Below are 20,678 nucleotides of genomic sequence, written 5' to 3'. Positions count from 1 at the left end.
AGCAGGACGTGGAGAAACCAATCAGCAGTGGAATGTATGGTATGATATGTCTTGTGGTAAGATCCAAGATCTACCCAGACCTGCAGTGGATGGTGAAACTGCAGTCTTGAGATGCATTGGAACAAACACCTGTCTTTTTTATGTTCGTACTCGGGCATTTCTTTTTCTGGTGCCTGATACAGCAAATCAGAGCATCATGCTCCCATCTCCATACTTCACATTAGGTTTCTCAGTGACCTGTTCATTTCTGTTGGCACAGCAGTGTCTATTCTAGGTGGCACATTCCTGCCACCTAGAGTGAGATGTATAAGAGGGACAGATACAGTATGTTGTTTTAAAATAAATTCTTGTTTCTAACAAAGCAGCCTTCAGACATTTGAAATTTGAGGGATGTGTTCAGCAATGCATACTAATAACAGTCATTTAGCTAATCAGTTTTGAGTTGACAGAAGATCACTTTGTGTTTTTGTTGTGGAGTTATTAAATTTGGAGTTAAAACCCTTAATTAACCAATTACAAAACAGTGCAGTTTATATTCCTGACTTACAAAGGAAAGCTTAGTTAAAGTATAGGGGATAAGTCAATCCTGTCAATATTTTGAGAGAGTGGAGTTATATATAGACCAGTGTTGAAAAGATTAGACTATGCTCTGTCAGAATAGTCATTTGTAAACACTGAAGTACAATGCAGCTTTTTAAACAACCCCACAAAATATATTTTCATAGCATTGAAAAATATATTTCAATTTTTCAGAATTTCATTGCTTCAGCCTGTTAGGATGTTTTTCAGGCAAGTTTTAAGTAATATTCGGGACAGCATAGCAAGGCTATGTGCATCACCAGCTTGTTCTTGTCCACAGCTAGTCTCCTTGTGGTCATTCCACTAATTCCTGTCATTGGCTCATTGGTGTTCATGTTGCTTCTGAGAACTTAATGATTTCATCTTTTTGTCATCCACGAGTCCTTCCTGAATTTGGGCATTCTGGGGAAAATTAAATCTCCCTTTTATGTAGTCTTTTTCTACAACCTCTTATTGTTATTAGATGTGTCATATTTGCTTACATGAGCTCCATTTAGCATAACGTGGCTTGAGCCTTTGTGTTTTGTGTTGCTGTTTCTTGGATGCAGTGTCAATTTCTGTACATTATGATATGTGTACAGTATAGTATATATCCTCTTGCTCTGAAGCTGTACTTCAGCCACACACTTTTGGATAACCAGGATATAAAAAAAATGATTTCAACAGGTGAATAGCAAAGCTAAAGATTATTATGCACATATCGGCATGCAAGTGGTAGAGGAATGAATTTTACTCAAAACCACAAAGAACACAACATTTCCACTGTGAAGCCTTTTTAAAATTTAAACCCCTATTGAAATGTTTTTTTTTGCATTTTCCTTTTTAGTTTTCAGTGTAGAATTGAGCTCTACTTCTTCTCATGCACTGCATATTACAATCAGGATATTGCATTGGAAATTGGCAAGTGTAAGCAATATGTCACTAATTTGAACGAATATGCAAATTCTTGCAGGTTTTTACTTGCAGCATTTTGAAATTTATCATAGTTATACTTCCTCAGTCTGGTGTGGGCATTCAGCTTTAATACCGTGTCATCAGTAACCTCATTGAAAAGACAGCACGTACCTCAAATGTGTGCTATCACGATCATTAACCCATCTGTCTTTTTCCAACTTGGAGTCTTACTGCTATAACTGAGAATTCGTACAGAGGATCAGAGGCATGTATTGCTAATAATACTGAAAGACAATCAAGAGAAATCCAGACAATCAATTAGTTACTGAGTTAATATAATATAACCCAGGCTCAAACTGGTGATATGTACAGTGTAGCGCTTAGCTTTGCACTCTCGCTAAGCATCTGTACTGGTTGAGCCACTCAAAAGCTCAGGAAAGAATCTGCTGCGTTTGTTCAAAATATCAGATTTTATTTTGAGTCATCAGATAAATGATCTAGTACTTTTGAAGCTTGAATTCAGTTAAGAAAATGTTCGATGCATGAACTAATATCAGGAACTTTAAAACCTGAAGAGAGAAGAAATGCTGTTTGAAGCTGAATTTTATCGTTGCACTTAACAACTCCATATGTTCCATATAAAAAGTAAATGTTTTCAAATTAATAGAACAATTTTATCCACACTTGGGCAATCCTGCAAGTAGTAGTTAGGGAGCAAAACATACACTGCGGACATTGCCTGTTCACTTTTTTATGAATTACCCATAGAATTAACCTCTTACAGTACTATCATCATAACAGAGTTATATATTTACATATGCCTTGCACATACAACACATTAATAGTGGGGCATATGGTAATGGTGACTTGAGTGACACTAAAAGAAACCCACAGCCTTGTCTGGGAGGTGCCTGCTCCTTGGTTTATTCATGCGGGCCATTATTACTGTCCTGTACAGTGTATTTGTAGTTCTTTAAGTTAAGAGGAGTGCTCTGTGGTGAAGGAGGCCAGAGTGATCAGCATGGGTTTGTTTTCAGTGAGCTAGAGATTTGCTTGAAACTAAGACATATTGAAACCTAGCATAAAACATAAAATTGGACAACCCATGAAATATGCCAAATGAGGAATTTGTCTTGACCGAAAACATTAAGATGCTGTTTGACATGAAAGCACTACTGATTCTCAGACTCTAGTTTACGGAACTAAAAAGGACAAAATGTCCTGATCAGAGCCTTGGGATGAGTGTAAATATGAATGTCAAACACCCCTTATTTCCAGAGGGAAGAAGGAAATGTTCAAAGGTCTGTGTGTATCTGACAAGAGACAGCGATAGTGGTGCTTTACAGGTGCAAGTGAATTTCCTGACCTAACGGAGAGGAGGAACAGTCCCTTGTTCTGTATATAACTTAAACCTCTTTGTTTGAAATTTAATTTCCCTTTAATTGATATACTTTGGAGATGCTTAAGAGAACAACACAGAACAGCAAAATTTGTATATGTTTGTTTAAATAAGAGTATGCATGTTCTCCTTACTGAGAGGTGAGGCCTATTTCTGCTAAGTCACATATGACTAAAGGCAACATAGCTGAATCCTGATGGTAGCAAAACCACGTAACCAAGTGGTATGTGCTCCAACAAGCTTTGTGAGCATCATGCAGTCTAAGGGTGCTTTAAGTGCATAAAGGTTTCTGTCTTTGCTTTATGAAGCATGACAATCTGCTAAATAAACTTCAAAATTAAATTGTCACACCTGTAGAAGGCTTCACAGCCGAAACGTTGTGTTTTCTCTCTTCTCTTTTCAGCATGGAATAAACCTATTACTTGTTCCTTTTCAAAATTACATGGCTGATTTTACAGCTCAGTACATTAAATCCATCCATTAGTGAGCAAGCTTTATTTCAGGTACTTTTTAAGCTACAATGACAAAGGGATCACAAAATTACTTGAAAATTCTGAGGAAACCTTTGAGCATTCTTGGGTTATTCCAAGTAAATGTTACATTCCACAGAGCTCTCCTGGGCTCTGATCCAGCTCCTTCCTCGCCGAGCTCCTGACTGCCACCATGCCCCTTCACGCCTTCTGGGAGTGGCAAACACCTGATTGTGCACCACAGGACTGTGCCCTGTGGCTTTCACACTGGCAGTCAGCCTCAGTATTACCTGCAAGGCTCTTTTCTGCAGCACTTTTAATAATTTTAATTGAGCAAGAAAGGAGCGTGTTGGATTGATGTAGAATCTCTCATCATTGTGACCTTTGTCTTAAAAAATGTTCCGTTTCATGAGTTTGGGGAATGTTCAAAGAAAGACTTTCACTCCTATAAGATCTGTTTCAAAATAATGCCCCAATGTGATTGTGATGCAGTTAGGTAAGATCTTCATGATACCAGATCTGCAGTGAAACAAGGATGTAAACATGCAGGGAACTAGTAGATGCCACTTCGTTGTTAAGATCTTGTGTGTTCCAGTCTCTGCTTTCTGTCCACCTAATTGTTCTAAACAATGACCTGTTTAAGAGAAATGTAGTATTGTTTATCTCACTTTAACTTTTTATCACTCCTCCAGTGATTCTGAAGGCTGCCTGTCTTATCTGGTGGGGGTAATTGAAAGGAGGCAGGTATCAGAATTAAGGGCAGCCTTGACTTCCTGTGCTAGGTGGGATGACATTTTGACCCCTTAGTAAGAGGTCAAGTAAATCATACATGACAGCAGCTATGTCATTGCTGTGGGAAACCAAATGAGTTTCTACTATAAACAACACCTACAGTATCTGTAAGAATGTGATTTCACCAGTGCAACCTGTCATGGCAGTTGTTTACTGTCATGCATTATTTACTACATTGTAGTAGTTAGATATTGATTAGATTACTTATTGACTGGCTGTTGACAAACAGTTAAAGCATATCTAAACAAAATTCAGTAAAGTTAAATTCCAAGCGAGCTAATATATAGTAAATACACAAAGCACTTTTTGTATTTCAGTGTTGGTGAAAAAAACCAAATGACGTGGACTCTAGATTGCACTTTTCAGGCTGAGTGTTAAAGCAAAGGAGGAGAAAGATTTAAAGACCGTTAGCAGGCTTCGTGTACAGCCAGCCCTTAATATAACACCTTGATACTCAGATTGCTTTGTTGGTCTGGAGAATCTGCCATAACGCGTGATTACTGTACCACATCGGAATTTAAAACCTCACTCGACATGCGAATTATATTTAATTATGATCTTTGTTCATTTGGACATGTTTTCATTTAGCTCCCTTATGAAGTATAAATTTGAATAAAGTATATAATGTTTTACAGAAGAAATGTAACCGTTCCATCCATTCATTTTCTAACCAGTTTTCCCAGTTCAGGGTCATGGGGGAGCCAGAGCCTATCCCGGCAAGGAATGATGATACACCCTGGACAGGATGTCAGTCTATTGCAGGGCAGATGGACACAAACACAGGCACACACACTCCCGCCCTCCACATTCCTGAGGGTCACAAAACCCACAAAATCACCCATTTCCATACATTTTTACAGGGAGTTGTACTATTCAAATCACAGTTCTCTACATTTATTTGATAATATTAAGCAAATGCTTCATAAGATATCATTGCTTGTTTTACAAAGGAAATCTTAGAAACTAGAAAAGAAATTGAACAGTGGTTCTTTGTGATATAAAAATGGCTTGGTATGAAAAAAAATACCTTAAGATCTCAGGCATAGGTTGTTGTTAATCTGCCTGTGTATGTGATAAACATACTCAAAGGCTCTTGATTCACAAGCGTATTGTGGCTGTCACAGATGTTTTTTATCTTAAACTGGGACTTATCACTTCAGGATTAGTATTTGCAGCATTGCTTGAAAAGTTATAAATGTGATTAGTCATTTAGCTGTTATCTGACCTTATGGTGGTTGAGCTGGATTTTTCTGCAGGAACATGCTGATTTGCGCTGAGCCTCGGATCAGGGGGGCTCCGGCTGCTGGAGGAAGTTACCTCCGGGGGTGGGGTGGGGGGAGGAGCCCTGAGGAGAGCTAGCGAGGAGTCGAGGGAGGGTCTTTTGAGATTTAAAGCAAGAGGGCCGAGCCCTTGATAAACATTGCTGGATTTCTGCCTGCCAGCCTTCCTCAGTCCACACCATGGCAGAACCCAGCCCACCAGCTGTTGTGTTGCATATCCACTGCAGGAGGAGGCAGCGCTTGGTGTCGTTTATACTTGGGCCTACAGGTTGTCAGGAGCTCCCAAGCTTGCATGTCATGCGTTGACACCTCTCTACACTTGAAAGCTCTTTTTTCACTGATGCCTTGTGTGTTGATTCTCGGGGAAATAATTTATTATGCTTAACTTCTTTTAAATTTACAAAACAAGCTGTGATTGAATTAATCCAGTTTCTCCTTTTGACCATAAAATGAGTAATTCATGAAACTCCGGGACTTTTCCAGCACTGGTGTTTGTTCCTTAAGCCAAACTGGTCTGTAGGTTTCACACCAAGTGTGGTTTGAAAGTACAATCTCTGTTATCCAGTGGTTGGCATAAAGTAACTGAGAACTCGTAGTAGGTGGATCCTAACAAAACGTTTGTGTTAAAATGTAACGATTAAGTTAAAGTAATTGAAATTATTATCATTAATGATATTATATCATGAATTACTCATGATATTATGGAATTAAGGGATTGCACAGCAATAATATATAATGCGTTATGACCACTTAAAATTGTGGTTTTGAGTAAATTTGAGGTAGGCAGTGAGTCAGCCAGGTAAATCTGATTTTAAATGCATAGTGTACATGTTTGCAAGAAAATGTTTTTTCCCTTTGTTATTCATTATAGACAGTGAATATAGGTGGCTGTGACACCTAAGGTTCTTTTCAAAAGTTTAAGGTGATTAATTTGACAATCAAAGTTCTGGGCTGGTGAGTCCAGGTGCTCATTCAAGATGGCTTAGAAATGAAAAGAAATCATTCGCCCATCTAATTCATGTGAAACTCTCATCCAGCCTTTTCTTGAATGAACCAGAAGAGCTTCAGCTTCAACAACATGGCTGAAAAGAAAATACCATGTGAAGTGTCAAAGAACTGCAAACCTTTACATATATTATTATTGTTTTTTATTGTAAATACAATTACAGATACCATATGGTATTATAGCTGTGTGATAAATATCCACACAAGGATAATGTTTTCATTTTTTAACAAAGTATTTTAATTTATTAACAAAAAACACGGCTGTGTTTGTCTTGAACAGCATAACTTTTGACATTCTTAACTTCCAAAATTGAAGGGTTCTACTTTTAAAACACATTACAATCTGTAATCTTCCACAGCTGTTTCTGCTTGAGAAGCTGTCTCACCTGTGAGCAGCAAGGACTCAAAGCATTTTGTTTAAATAAATTTGGGTCAATATCATTAATATCGTAACAATGGAAAAATAGAATATCTAAAAGCTGTCAAATCTGTAGCTCTAAAGGAATGAGCTGCTTCATCATAATCTTGTCCACCAGGTTTTTCTGTTCTGGGATGTTGCATTCCTTGTGTGGCCAGACAGCTACATTCATAGAGGCAGCAGAACCTGAAAGGTCAACTCCTTGAGGGCAGTAAATACTTCCCTAAACAACACACCATGGCAACAGCAAACACACGCACCACCCTTTTAATCTCCTGCCATACCAGGACAGCAGCAAGGAGGAAGAGGATGACCTCACCAGGAAGTGAATGTCTCTATGTTTGCATAATCAGCTGCACCTGTGTTAGGACAGCCTGCTCTTGGGCTGCAGATCCAACAGGGCCCCTGTTCCCGACAGGCAGCGCAACTTCACGGTGTCTTTCTGCACCAGATGTGAGGCAGGAATTCAGACCTTGTCCCACTTCCAATTCCCAATCTCCTCTGAGGCTGGAAAAGGTCCTCCTCCTACCTGCGGAAGAGGAGGAGGCACAGTCTGTCGGTGTGGTGTGCAGGGCGGGGCCACAGTGGTAGAGAGATTGTAAGAATTGGAGGTGTGCATTCCCAGCTGCTTTCTGCCACCGGGAAGGAGCACAGGAATACTGCATTCTGGCAGGAGCCAGTGGACTATGAGGAGGGGCAAACAAGGGAAACTGCTGCTTTTACTCCACAGCCCAAGCCTGGGATTTATCCCATACCTGGGTCACACTAACATATAGATCACTCATTCGTCTGAGGTTCTTTAAATCCCGACACAAGGACGCTGTTTGGACAGCCTGCTCTTAGCAAAGAACCTCGCAACGTGTTAAAGTTTCACCCAGGCAAGTAAATTGCATTCCTTAACTCTCTGCAGTGGCTCTGTTGAGTTGGTGCTCTTGGAGTTGTGATCTCTCAGCTGACTTTTAGATTTAACTTTGCAGACTCCAAAAAACAGCCATCAGACTTTTTTTTTTCTGCTGATATAGGCTATGTTCGGTGTAAGACTGTCATGTTTTACTATTTTATAAACGATTTGATGGCTTTTTCGTATTAATGTTTTTTTTTTTATGAAGAGGGTAACTTTATATTTGTTTAGAGTAGAGAACAGATAAATGTCCTCTGAACACTTTTACTGATAGTGGTAAATCATTGTAGTAACCATAGTTTTTGTAAATCAGTAACTAAAACTTTAGCCTCCAGAATGTTTCCTAAGTTAACAATGTGTCACTGATAGATTTTTAAAACAGTATGTGCCAGCGCAAGTGGAATTTGTAAAAATGTATATAACAGAAGTATTCATATTTAAAAAAGAACTTTTGTAAAGAGCAGCATCTTTCAATTTTAAAACAAAAGGTAACTATCCTGAAAGACAAAACATCTTTGATTTTTCTTTTCATTAACTGACAGTCATACTCAGCTTCCTCTCCTTCTGACATGACTGCTAGAATGCTGATAAATCAATGCACTGTTGTATTAAGAAAGTGGCTTTTATGAGCCTGACAGAAGGCACCTTATATGCTGTTTATATCCAGCCTAGATGAGACCATGTTCTTAACCTATGAAACATGTATGAAAGCCAATTTTGTCTGAACATCTGTATTCAAACTTTGCTTTTGCTGGAATTGTTCTCTGTTGTTCAATGCTTGACTTTTAATACTTGGCAATGTTGCTGATGACATTTATTTCTCAGAACAGATATTTAGTTATAAAACTATATGATCAGAAAGGGCTCAAACATTGAAAATCTGCTTATAAACATGTTTTTTAGTGTTTACAGTAGTAAAACCGAAAATGATTTTGAATATCTTGAAAATTATACAGTTTTCTGAAGGGTTTTTCATTTTTGAAGTTATGCAGAGCAATCTGGGCTCCTACAACTCATAGTGTAATTGAGTAGTATTTAAACTATTACGTAGATGTAAGCTGAAAAATGCTAATCAGCAGGAGATTAACAAATTATATGAGAAGCAGGTCAAAAAGTGTTTGTTTTATGTGTTGTACATCATTGAATTTCACATTATTGGAGTGCAGTCAGCAGAGCCAGTTGACTTAAGCTCATGGTTATTATTTACAGCAACATTCACAATGCATCAATAAGCATTTCATATGACCTCTAGAAAGGAGGAGAAGGAGAGAGTAGGAGGTTAGTACTGGACACAGTATGTCCAGTGTGGAATCCTCCTTGGAGATGTTTTTGCAGTGCCAGGGACATCGAAGACACTCAGACCCTTGGTTCTCCTTCCTTCATGCTGCACGTCTGCACAACTGGAAATATGCTGCAGAGAGCTCAAGTCATGACTTCTGTTTTCAGGTGAAAAAAGCTGATAATATAACAACACATTAATTAGTGCAACTAAAAATTCAGTACTAAAGAGTGTTAAAAAACTAAAAACTTCATAGAGTTCACCTTGTTTCCTACCTTTAACCCAATGAAGATGGTGAAGCTGCACAACAATGATTACCCAAATAACATGAACTGCAATTTTAAGAGAAAAAGGAACAAATTAAAAAAAATGTTTACTCTTTTAATGTCATCCTTTGACACTGTCAGTCTTGCTGTGAGAAAGTTTTAAAGTTACATTTGTTGTGCTGCCTTGTTCAATACGTGTTTTTTGGAATCTGGCAAACCTTTTTTACCCAATAAAAATCGCAATACCTAGGGTCTCGGCTGGCACTTTGGCGAGACAGGGAGACAGCCCTCACAGCTTGAAAGCCTCTGATCTCCACAGAGCGCGCGATTGGAAGTGAAAGAGCGATGCACTGAGTAATGGGTTAGCCTCATCTTGCACTCGCTCTGGCGTCTCTCTCTTTTTCCCACAACAGCGCCTGACAGCTTAAGTGCTGATGCAGAAAGCCTTGTCAGTTCCTCCCCTGAGCCTTGCATATATTTTTAATTATTAAGAGGTGATTGTTGTGGTTTTCCATGGAGGCCAGCTCCACATGTGTTTTGGCACAGCGATGTGTCTTCAGATATTTTGTGCTCAGTGTTGACTGAATCTGCACCTCTCTCATCGACATTCCATGCAGATGAGTTTTACTACCAGGAGAGAAGCACAAGCTTGTCTTCCTGTCCAGAATCGGGGCTGGAATGTTTAGATAACAGGTCGGGCATTTCCCTCACCTCAGGTGTGTAGTCGTTTTGTTTTTATTTCCCTTTTTACGTCTCTTGTGTGTCACGGCAATGGCTGCTAAAGGAAGTTTCGATGAAAGGCATAGTCTCAAAAACTCTCCTTGCAGGAGGAACACCACAGGGCATGTTTTCTGAGCAAGAAAAAAGAATGAGAAGGGAGGGACGTCACTGGCAGCTTTCAAACTCAAGGGATCTCACCCACTATCACAAGCAGCACTGTTTCTCAAGATGTGTAAATAGTAACAGAACATTGTTGCTTTAGTAGTAACAGGCCACTGGCATTACAGAATGTTCAGAATTAAAACAAGTTGTCACAAGATGTTTTGCAAGAATGCTTCTAACATTTAATTTCTTTCTTGGTTAGTTTTGAACAAGGGATAAGCTGATGAGAAAAAAACTTAATCAAAAGTCACTTGTTTCTTTTACTGTCAAAAGTTTATAAAATGTATTTATCCTAATATTTTTAGAACTCTCTGGACCTGATTGATGGTGTTGCATTTACAGGCTGCTCGAGGCTGATCATTCTTAGGACCTTTGCTTCCACAGTTGACACTGAACTCAGAATCCCGTGCGACTGTCTTCTAGGTCACACCACCTAAGAATGTGTCACAGAAAAAGTTTTATTTTCAATTAATGAATGAAAAAGCATTTAAACTCCTTACTTGTTCTGCTAAGGCTGCAATCTGGAATGCTTATTTGGCCACAGATGAAATGATAGCTGTCAGTACGCTGCAGGTGGTCCTGAGAGCATTTCAACTGCAACAAAGACTTAGATGATTGACACCTGCCCAGGAGCAGTTTTAAACATAGCTAATGCATTTGACCCTGATCAGAAAGGAAAGGCACTGTTAATGAACCTTTTGTTTTACCAGAGCAGTTTGTAGTACTGTAAATGTGGATAAAACACCACCTTAACTGATAAGGGCAGGGGAGTACCTTTAAAATCAAACCTGCGAAAATAGAAGGCATGCAAGCAATTTCTTTTTTGTTTTTGAAACTGAGAAACTCTCTTATCCTCCCTTCCATGCTTTTTATATTGGAAGCTTTTTCCTCTTTCTGCTGGTATAATAATTATCATTTTCTAACCACTTATTCCTGGTGAGGGTTGTAGTGGTAACAGGCTTAGCAGGGCAGACCAGAGTTCCCTTTCCAGAGCAACAGTCTCCAGCTCCTCCTGGATACCCACAAATGAAACCTCTGCAAGCTACCCCCGATGGTTTACGCAGTCTTCCTGCAGTTTTGGAATGCACAAAGTCAAGAGGCTAGAGGTCACAGCACTGCACTGGAATGTGAACCATAGGGCAGAGGCCCAGAGGAAGAATTTGCACACATGCCACCTGCAGCAGAACTGGTTTCAAGCACAGAGAAAGCCACTGCAACAATAATGCAATGATCTTTGTATTGGTCTTCAACCCTAAAGGTGGTGGAAGTCTGGAACAAGCTACCCAGTCATATTGTTGAAGCCAATACCCCGTCTTTCCCTCAAAAAAACAACTGGGTGAGATCCTTGGATCCATGGGCTACTAACTACTAAACATGCTATATGGGCCAAATTGCCTCGCCTCATGTGTAACCATTCCTATGTTCTTATTTTTTTTTCTTGTATATCAGGGTACCCAAACTCCTGCCATGGGTGTCTGCGGGCTTTCATTGTGCCCAAGCTCTCAACTCCCTTATTTGTTTATGTGTGATCTAATTATTGCATCAACTGGGCCAGTTCAGCTCCTTTCTCCCATTCTGTAGGCACAGGAGGTACTGTATAAAGATCCAAAAGACCTGCAGCTCCACAGTCCTCCCAAGACTGGCCTTGTGCACCTTTGCTCTGGATTACAGTGCCATAGTACAGTTTGACCCTGATCTTGAAAAAGAGATCTTGATCTCTGACATTTTCTTGCTTTAACCAAGCAGATTTTGTGCTTGGGGGTGTACTATGATGTTTTGTTGTGAGCATGTTGATCTCGTTGTGTCAGGAAAGATTTAGACTAGTAGTACAATTTCCTCACGGGATCGATAAAGTATTTAATCATTACAAAAATATGTAACAATACAGCTGAACAGGAGTAGCAGTGCGTTGTCATCTAAACCGACTCAATGTTACACATTAAAAACTACAAGGGTGACAGTTTATGAAACATTCAAACCAGCCCTGCTAGTAGTTAAAGCTGTGGTCTAGGCTCTTAACAAGCTCCAGGAATCTCTCAGCATGAGGTGGTGTTCCCATCCCTTTTGGGCCAAGTGTGAAATGTGCCTCGCATTGTTTATGGCAGCTCCCTGGAGGGGCATTGTATGAACTCTTAAAACATTAAAATGAAAATATTGCCCATTTTGCTTCTATGAAGGACCTGTTAAGTTTTTCCGGATGGAGGAGCTGCGCTAATGTGTGTGAGGAACAGCCAGATATTGTCCCTACCGACTCATTTGTTTGCTGAATGACAATTTGCCTTGACGTAAAAGATCTTGTATCCTGCCTCACGAGGCAAGGTAAACACCATGTGTTCAATGGGAACTGTCGGTGGAATATGTATTACAACCTTTTGAAAGGTTTTAATGTCCATGTTGACTTATGGTTGTGCTTCTTAACCATCTACCAGTTATGGAGAATCGCTTATTCCTGGGAGGGTGTCATAGTCCTGCAAGTCCAGGGCACCAGGATGGATTCCCACGCAGCAGTGTGGGCACAGGGGGCACACGCAGACTTTACACACAAGGTATCTCAGGCCAGAATCGAACCTAGAACCCAAGGGCTGTGGGGAAGCTGAGCTCCTCACCATGCCACAGTTTTGCCCCCAGTAGAGTAACAATTAAGAAAAATAATAAAAAAAACTATTTTTGTGAAGAAATTGTATAAGTTATGTGATCACGATTATTGGTGATTGGGTAGTAAATTGCTCTCATCCACCGGCACTCTACACTCTACACTAGAAGTGTTAGTCCTCAGCAGAGCCATTTACGGTTGTTATCTAAATAATAGCTGGATAGCCAGCCCCACCTATGTTTAAATTCATACCACATCTAACTAAATGACAGTGACATGACAATGACTTGTATGAAGCAATTGATCTGAGTGGCTATTCAGTTTTTGTTATTTTTTCTGTCAAAAAGCAAGATTTGATACCTCCGCGCACGGTTGAAGGAAGTGGACTTTCCTGGTCTGCAGCTGCTCAGGATTGCCAATTTAAGCACATCATTCAAAAAGGCTGATGAAGAGACTACAGGTGAAAATTGCATGTGCCGAAAGAGATTATTTTACTTCACTCTTTCTGCTCTAGCAAGATATAGCATTACAGACTATCTTTTGACAATAAAATCTTAGTGTTTGTGAAGGCAATATTGAAAGATAATATTTTTAAAAAGTTTTAAAAGGAACAAAATTGATCAATTAAGACATGGCTGTCCATTAGTAGGTTTTTTTGGTGATTGTTTTGTTTTTTAGTGAAAAGCTAGGTGTTAAACTTTGACAATACTCTGCACAGTAGTTTAAGAATGGCTATAATTGTGTTTGCTTTAATATATAGAGGCTGTAGGATGCTGTCCAAGGACATTTAAGTGTTGTGATTGATGATTTTGTGAATTACTCCGTTAATGTTGGTAGTGTTATGTTTTTGTGTGTATTAATGTTAAGTTAAGAACTGAATATTTAATGGCTAAATAACTCAGTATTGAGTTGGATTGACTCAATCAGGTTAGCCTTTCCTTACAGAGTAATGGCAAAAATATGTTTTTAAAAATTAATCAGGAAGCTATCTCACCTGTGGGACTTTTACACAGGCGGGCACAATACAGTTCCCTTTGCCCTGTCTGTTTCTGGGGGTTCAGTTAGCTTCTTACCAGTTTGTTGGCTTCATACTGTACATGCCATGACTTTTCTCTGGCTGGGAAAGAACTTTCCTCCATGACTCCAGCCATATTCTTCCACATTGAGAGAATGATCTCGGAAGTGGATTAGTTATTGCTGCAGCTCGGCTGCTTGGAAGAATCATCCAACGTCCAAGAAAAAGTAGTAAATGTCAGTTTAATGCAATAAATGTCCTTTAGCAACGTTAAGGGAAGTGAAATTTGTTGTGATGTAGTGTCTTCTGCCATTTCAGTGACAGAAGTTGAACCCTCCAAAATCAAGCTCTTCACTGAGTCTGCTGTGCAGGGAGGTAATTTTACCTCCGAGCTCTTTGTAGATCTGAGCTGTGAGCTCACCCCTGTGCCATTTAAATTGTTTTGCATTTATGAAGTTTTGCCTGGGATGCAAACAGGCACAATGCTGGCTGTGCAGGTTGGAATGGTTTCAGAAAGGTGGAAATAAGCATCACTGCTCCAGACAGAGCTGGTCATGGTTTTATTTGAAAACTTTCCCTGTACTGATTCATCTTCTGGCAATAATTTGTGACAGTAGAGTGTTTGACGCACACCTGTTCTTTACATGACATCCTGATAATCCTATGTAAATAAAAGCTGCAAATTGTAAGTGAGAAAATATACAGGCCTTCAAAAAGTTGTTCCCAAAGCAACATGAGCCTATATGGTGACCTGCATGCATATCGTCTCTGCAAATACAGTATAAACCTGTTTCTTCGAATTTTGTATGTTGCGAAGTAAGAGGTTAAAAATCATGTGAATATAATGCGGAACAACATGAGTAAGTCCTGAAGAATTTGTGTCCAATTGTCTTATCAAAGCGTAACGTTTCGTGTGGCACTCCTCTTGTAAACAAACATCCTTGGTTTCATGACTAAATTCCTTTGCAGTATGTGAGTTCTTTCTTGCTTGTAACCGTGGTGACGGGCTAAATGACAAACACTGTGCACGCTCCTCTCGTCAAGTCATTTTTTCCAGGCCCACTGTTTATTTTTTGCCAAAGATGTGCAGTACTTGCCCTGTTCTTTAGCATTGATATTACCTGCCAGATGTGAATATGTCATCCTCCCTAGATGAACAATACAACTCCATCTTGATAAAGTGGCGCTACATAACGGTAGAGGAGGGGAGGCTGTCATTTAAATCAATTTAATTTAAAGGTCCTGGAGGGCACCTGCTCCTACTGCCAGAGGACCTGCTTTCATTACACTCCAGAACTGGTCTGAAATGCTGTTGTATTTTTAAACAGTTAGACTATGGTTCTTTGCTCAATTTATTTTGGAAGCAAGGTGTACTGCTCCACAAGACAGCACTCTGGACAGCCCTACAGTTTTTTGTCGTTGCGGTAGGGTGCATGTAGATGCGTGAGGGTGACACAGCAGTGCAAATGCGCTTCTGACTCTCTACCTGGAAATGTGTTGACTTAGAGCTAGTCCACACATAGCCGGGTTGAACTTTGCTTGCTGTGAATGAGATTCCTCATGTGCTGACGCACAGCCTGACCGCACTGCCTGGGTGGGGTGTGGTTTTATCTGCTTGCCATGCAGGAGTGGTACCCTGTGATGTACCCAGGAACCGTGTAGTCGCAGTGTTGTCAGCAGGAGCCACGTCCCTCCCCTAGTCAGCGCTGCTACCGGGGCCTTGGGACTGGCAGGGCGAGTGAGAACCGCTGGAGCACTCGGTTTTGTTTTGGAGTAAAGCACAGACAGTGCGCTGTGCTGATCCCAGAGTTGCACCAGGAATAATAGTTGATTACCGTGAGCCCGTGACCAGCTGGGAATTGGGGACTAGCTGCTTCTTCTCACTGGGTTGAAGATTAACTAAACCCAGCTTGTAACCAGGTTAAAGAAACTGCACAGACGCTTGAAATCCCCCTAAAAGCAGGCTTTCAGCAACTTGGTTTCTTTAAGTATTACAAAAGCAGTAAGGTGCCAAAATGTAAAACTCTAAAAAGACAATGTTTAAACTGAAGTTTAAATCACTCGTGTTACTGTTGTTGAGTTGTTTTCCCATTGGTAATTGTCTGTGAGTGCCCAGAGATCTTTGCTTTGGATGATGGTATGTTTCTCACAATGCACTAATTATGAACCTGCATTAATTACCATGGCTGCTATAGGCTCCTTGCTGTTTAAAAGCATATTTTTGTCTCAGTGTGAATGTATTTTACATACTATTTAGTAGTTTCATTTGTTTTCAAATTCTTCATGTTTTAGGGGTGTTGCAGCCTCTGGATTCTTCTTTCTCAGTGTTTTTTTGCACCACACCCTCCTCGACAGACACCTGTTTTTAAGTCCTGACAGGGAGGCGGAGAAGAACACTGTCTCTTAAAGCCTCTTTATGGTTTTTCTTTCTGAAAGAGAGAGCATGACAAATACAGTGGGATGAGAATGAATAGGGATTCTAACATAAATATCTGTAATAAGATATATAGCAAGCAAACTATATCACAGGAAAAGTTGTGGAATTTAAAACCCCTGTTTGGACATTTCCTTACTAGTTGAACTGAGCTTTTAAAGATGTCTGCAGTTTTTCTTTGCCTGCCTCAGATAGTTTTTAAGTAGAAAATAGTTTTTTTGTCTGGCGTTAAGGAGGAAACAAATGAAAGCATGTTATTATCTGACATAATTTACATATTTGTTTGCTGTCTTAGCTGTGTCACTCTTGAGTGTTAATTTCCTCAGCTATGTGCCAGGTTGATGCCAAACCCTTCAGGGACTTTGTTCATATTATGATAGACAGGTAGAGAAATATACAGTCCATGTCTTAAACTTTATATAGCTAAATGTGGAAATGGGGACACAGACGATTCCAAGGAAAAAAATTAATCATATTCAAGTTTGTACTTGTAGATGAGTGCATTAATGTGTCAGCTCTTATTAATGTTATGTTTTCATATGATCTTTACTGTGTTAGGCTACAGCACAAGGCTTAATTATTCGGGTTTGCTGATCTGATAGACTTCAGATGCATGAATTATTCAAAATAGCTGACTTAAGAGACATTCAGGAGATAGGGCTTTATCGGTAGTGCTCACAGGCTCATGCACCACTCCTGAAAAACTGAATGAAGCCTTTTGTTACATGTGAGATAATGTGATCTTGAAAAGGCTGTGCAGCATGAACAAAGCAAAGAGGATGTGCTGTCAGCAAAGACAGACGTCAAGAAAAGAGGCTGTAATTTATAGTGATGGTTTTAAAACACAGATTACACTAGTGTTGCTGTGTAACCACTTTTTAGATGAAACCAAGGTCCTTCATTAATTCTAAAGGTCAGTGCTGTATTTTTGTTGTCTGTTTGGGATCTTGATATTTTTTTGTGCGCATGAAAACTGACATTTTAGCAGCAGGAATGCAAACAAAATTCAAATTCTATTTGGCTGCAGAGGTTGACTAATTGATTTTTCAAAATTAATTCCCTATCATTATCCTTGAGTAAACCACAAACTGAATGTATAGGTTAGTTTACTTGCTTAGTATAAGTAGGCAATTTCCTTGTACAAAGACCCCTCCTTTCTGATCTCATTGCTGTAGCACAATTGAGCCACTGAACAGATCCTGGCAAGGCTGTTGTGCAGAAAAGCTACATTATCCTCATGTGTATGTGGTGGAGAAGCATATCAACCAACAAGGAACCTTTCTTTCCCTGTAAAAGTTTTTTGGGTGAGACAGACAGAGGACTATAGGTTTGATTCTGGAGGGATAATCCTATTTGCAGTTGGTGTAATAGAGCTGCTTGAGTGCAGCTTCGTTATTAAACACCCTTCTGCTGATCTATGATCAAAACGTTCAACAGGCTCTTTCCTTGTTGGCATGAAATGCCAGTTCAACCAGTGTAATATGCAGAAACTCAGCTGAGTCAGACTCCAGGTATATAATTACAGGAAGGCACCCAGTTGCACAAGTCAGCACGAGAAGAAGAATCAGGCCTTAATTTAGGCAGGAGAATGAGGAGAGTAATTGAAGAGGATCTGCTAAGCTTGGAGACCGGTGTCTCCCTGGCAAGGAAACAAAGTACACCTGTATCAGGATTTAAGAATCTATGATCTCACAGGCCTCTGAGTAAACCCCAGAGCAGACTGTGAGTAAACAAGGAGGATGGATAAAGAGATAGATAAGACTTTATTGATCCCGAAGGGAAATTGATTAACACAGCATTAACAAAGATGAAAAAGCAGACATGAGAGAAAACTGATCGAAACCAAAGGAACCTTTATTGTTTAATTGTCATGAAAATATTCAAGCCTACGTGTTTTGGTAATCTATACATTTATTCTCTGTGTGGCATGGTGTTTTTCACCAGAATTGTTTGCAAATGTGCTCTTTGTGCAATTAAGACAAAATATTTTGTACCAATGTTCATTTACAGGCCAGAAACCTTTTAAATTAGAAAAACTGTAGTGGTGTTTGTATTTGTTGGATTCTGTCCATGTTTTCAACCAATATTTTGTAACAAGGAAAAATAAATAGGACTGTGCTTTTGCAACCCCTATAAGTGAATATTTAACCTGGTAAATCTTGATTTATACTGACGGTGAAGAAATAAGCAGTGTATTCTGAATCTTTTTTTTTATCATCATTAACTAAAACATTCTGTTTTTGAGGCGTGTGACACATTCTGAAATATATTTGCTTTAATTCCATCTGTTTGCCCAGGAGAGTTTCAACTGTGCGTTCCAGATCACGGTAACCTAAGCCCAGGAGCTTACTTGCTATTATCCTCGTGTGTTCAAGGAAGAATATCACATGACGTATGAAAGCCCTGACTACGGGGGCCATTGATATTCTGCCTAGTGTCAGTTTACTTCCTGTACAGGGCTGCTTTTATCCTGGTTTCAAAGCAGTAATCTCACAAAGGTTTTGTAGTAAAAGGCAGGAGAATTTTAGTTTCAAGGCTTTTACTTTGTGCTCCTTGCACTCAGCTGCAAGGTTTAGAGCAGAGAACTCTGACCACAATGAAATTTTGGGTGCTACATTTAAAGGCTACTGTATATCAAATTCCTCTTTCAAATCTTTCAAATTGAGAAACTGTTCAGAAGGTTTGCATGGCAAATATTTAATACCCAGATACCCAGAGGTCAGGTGACATTTATTTATTTATTTTTTTAAGTGCAAAAAGGTCTTAACCTTTCACAAAATTGAGTATCTAGTTGTAATTGCCAAGAAGTCATCCCTTTCTGTTTGCTGTAGGTAATATCTTTACACTTATATAGCGCTTTTCTGGACACTCCACTTAAAGCATTTTACAGGTATAGGGATTCCATCCACCACCACCAATGTGCAGCCCCACCTGGATGATGCGCCATAATGCTCCCCACACACCAGCTCTCAGTTGGGAGGAGAGCAGAGTGATGAAGCCAGAGATGGGGAATATTAGGAGGCCATGATTGGTAAAGATGAGAGGGAAATTTGGCCAGGAAACCAAGGTTACAGCCCTACTCTTTTCGAGAAGTGCCCTGGAATTTTTAATGAGCATGGACAGTTAGGACCTCGGTTTTATGTCTGATGGCACCATTTTTCTAGTATAGTGTCCCTATCATTAGGACCCACACAGACTGTAGGGTGAGTGCCCCCTACTGGCCCCTCTAACACCTCCTCCAGCAGCAACCTTAGCAGCAATGGAGTCTCCCATTCAGGTACTGGCCAGGCTCACACCTGCTGAGCTTCAGTGAGCTGCCGGCTGTGAGTTGCAGTGTGATATAGCTGCTGGTAAATAAGTGGCAGTCAAACAAAAGTCTCATGAAAATTAAGAAATAGTAGCATTCTGTCACAAACTTCACAAAAACTGCATGGCCACAAAAGCCTCTTTTCCAGCTGTTTTTATTAGTAATTATTAATTTCTGAGTATTAATGTCCAAAGGCTTAGAACATTTTAAATGTGATTTGTTAAGACGGTGGCTTGTTAAATTCATAAGACAATTGGAACATAAATCTGTACATCCTTTCACCCTCTAGATTCACATTTGTCCTTCTTGAAGAAAGTATTTGCTTAATGGGCAAAAATGTTGCATGCATTCTCCTTTTCCATCAATAGGAGTTTTTGACCTATAAAAGGTGCAAGTTCGGGGCTCTCCAGGCCCCAGCTCCTGCATGTCCAGGAGGAAATAAAGACCCCAGAGTGCACAGACTGCTGCTGGGAACCAGCAGGCTTAGTGTGACTAGTGAGGAGGACTTGAAGTTCACAATGGATCTAGATTTCTGATAAAAAATAAGAACAGAAGCACATCAAGTAGGGTAAACATTAAGGGACAAATGGAGTTTCCAAAAGTTAAAAGGGAAACAGACCGCCCATTCAAGCATGAAATAGGAACCTGTATTTCAGTGGACATCTTTAATAAAATATACAGACAAAACAATTCCAGATAAATTCTGGCAAGATCCTCCTAGACCACAGATTCTTAGTCCTGGTCGTGAATTGACCCTGGTTTTTGTTTCAGCTGGGCCTTTAATTGGTGGCAATAATTGATTTGTTTGTTGAGGTTTTCTCTGCACTCATGGTTTCAAAGTGACCCCAGTACTATGGTTCTATTGGTTCTATGGTTCTCGGTGCTAGTGCTGGGTAAAACCATTTTTTTCTGAGTATTTCTCCCACCAGTCATAGACTAATTTATTTCAATTTTCTATCTGAAGCCTTTCATGTCTTAAAAAGGTGAATGAGATTTGTGCTGATTAGTAATAATAATAAGCTTTATTTTATATAGCACCTTTAAAGGTGGCTTCTCAAAGCGCTTTACAGCCACTTTACAACAATAAATAAGAAGAACACACAAGATAAAACACAACTACAATATATAGAGGAGACTGTGGATGGTGGTACTAAGAAAAGCAGA

At 39.7% G+C, this 20,678-nt stretch overlaps 1 protein-coding gene across 9 annotated transcripts in view; it reads left to right on the top strand.

Annotated features, from left to right (window-relative positions):
* LOC148645399 (ras association domain-containing protein 8-like) overlaps positions 1–20,678 on the top strand; it is a 55,311-nt gene that overhangs the window by 14,333 nt on the left and 20,300 nt on the right. The window contains exon 1 of one of the 9 annotated variants that reach the window (XM_088611657.1): positions 7,226–7,715. The exons of 7 other annotated variants lie outside the window; for them this stretch is intronic. The gene's annotated coding sequence lies outside the window, so the exon portion shown is untranslated. Of the gene's footprint in view, positions 1–7,225; positions 7,716–9,539; positions 10,000–20,678 lie in introns of those variants that run through there. One more of the 9 variants, XM_088611666.1, reaches the window with a different exon arrangement.

The sequence above is a fragment of the Lepisosteus platostomus genome, chromosome 18 (assembly GCF_059453375.1).
Source record: "Lepisosteus platostomus isolate fLepPlt1 chromosome 18, fLepPlt1.hap1, whole genome shotgun sequence".
Lineage (NCBI taxonomy): Eukaryota > Metazoa > Chordata > Actinopteri > Semionotiformes > Lepisosteidae > Lepisosteus > Lepisosteus platostomus.
The sequence above is the reverse complement of the archived record's forward strand: the minus strand, read 5'-3'. Positions and strand labels throughout refer to the sequence as shown.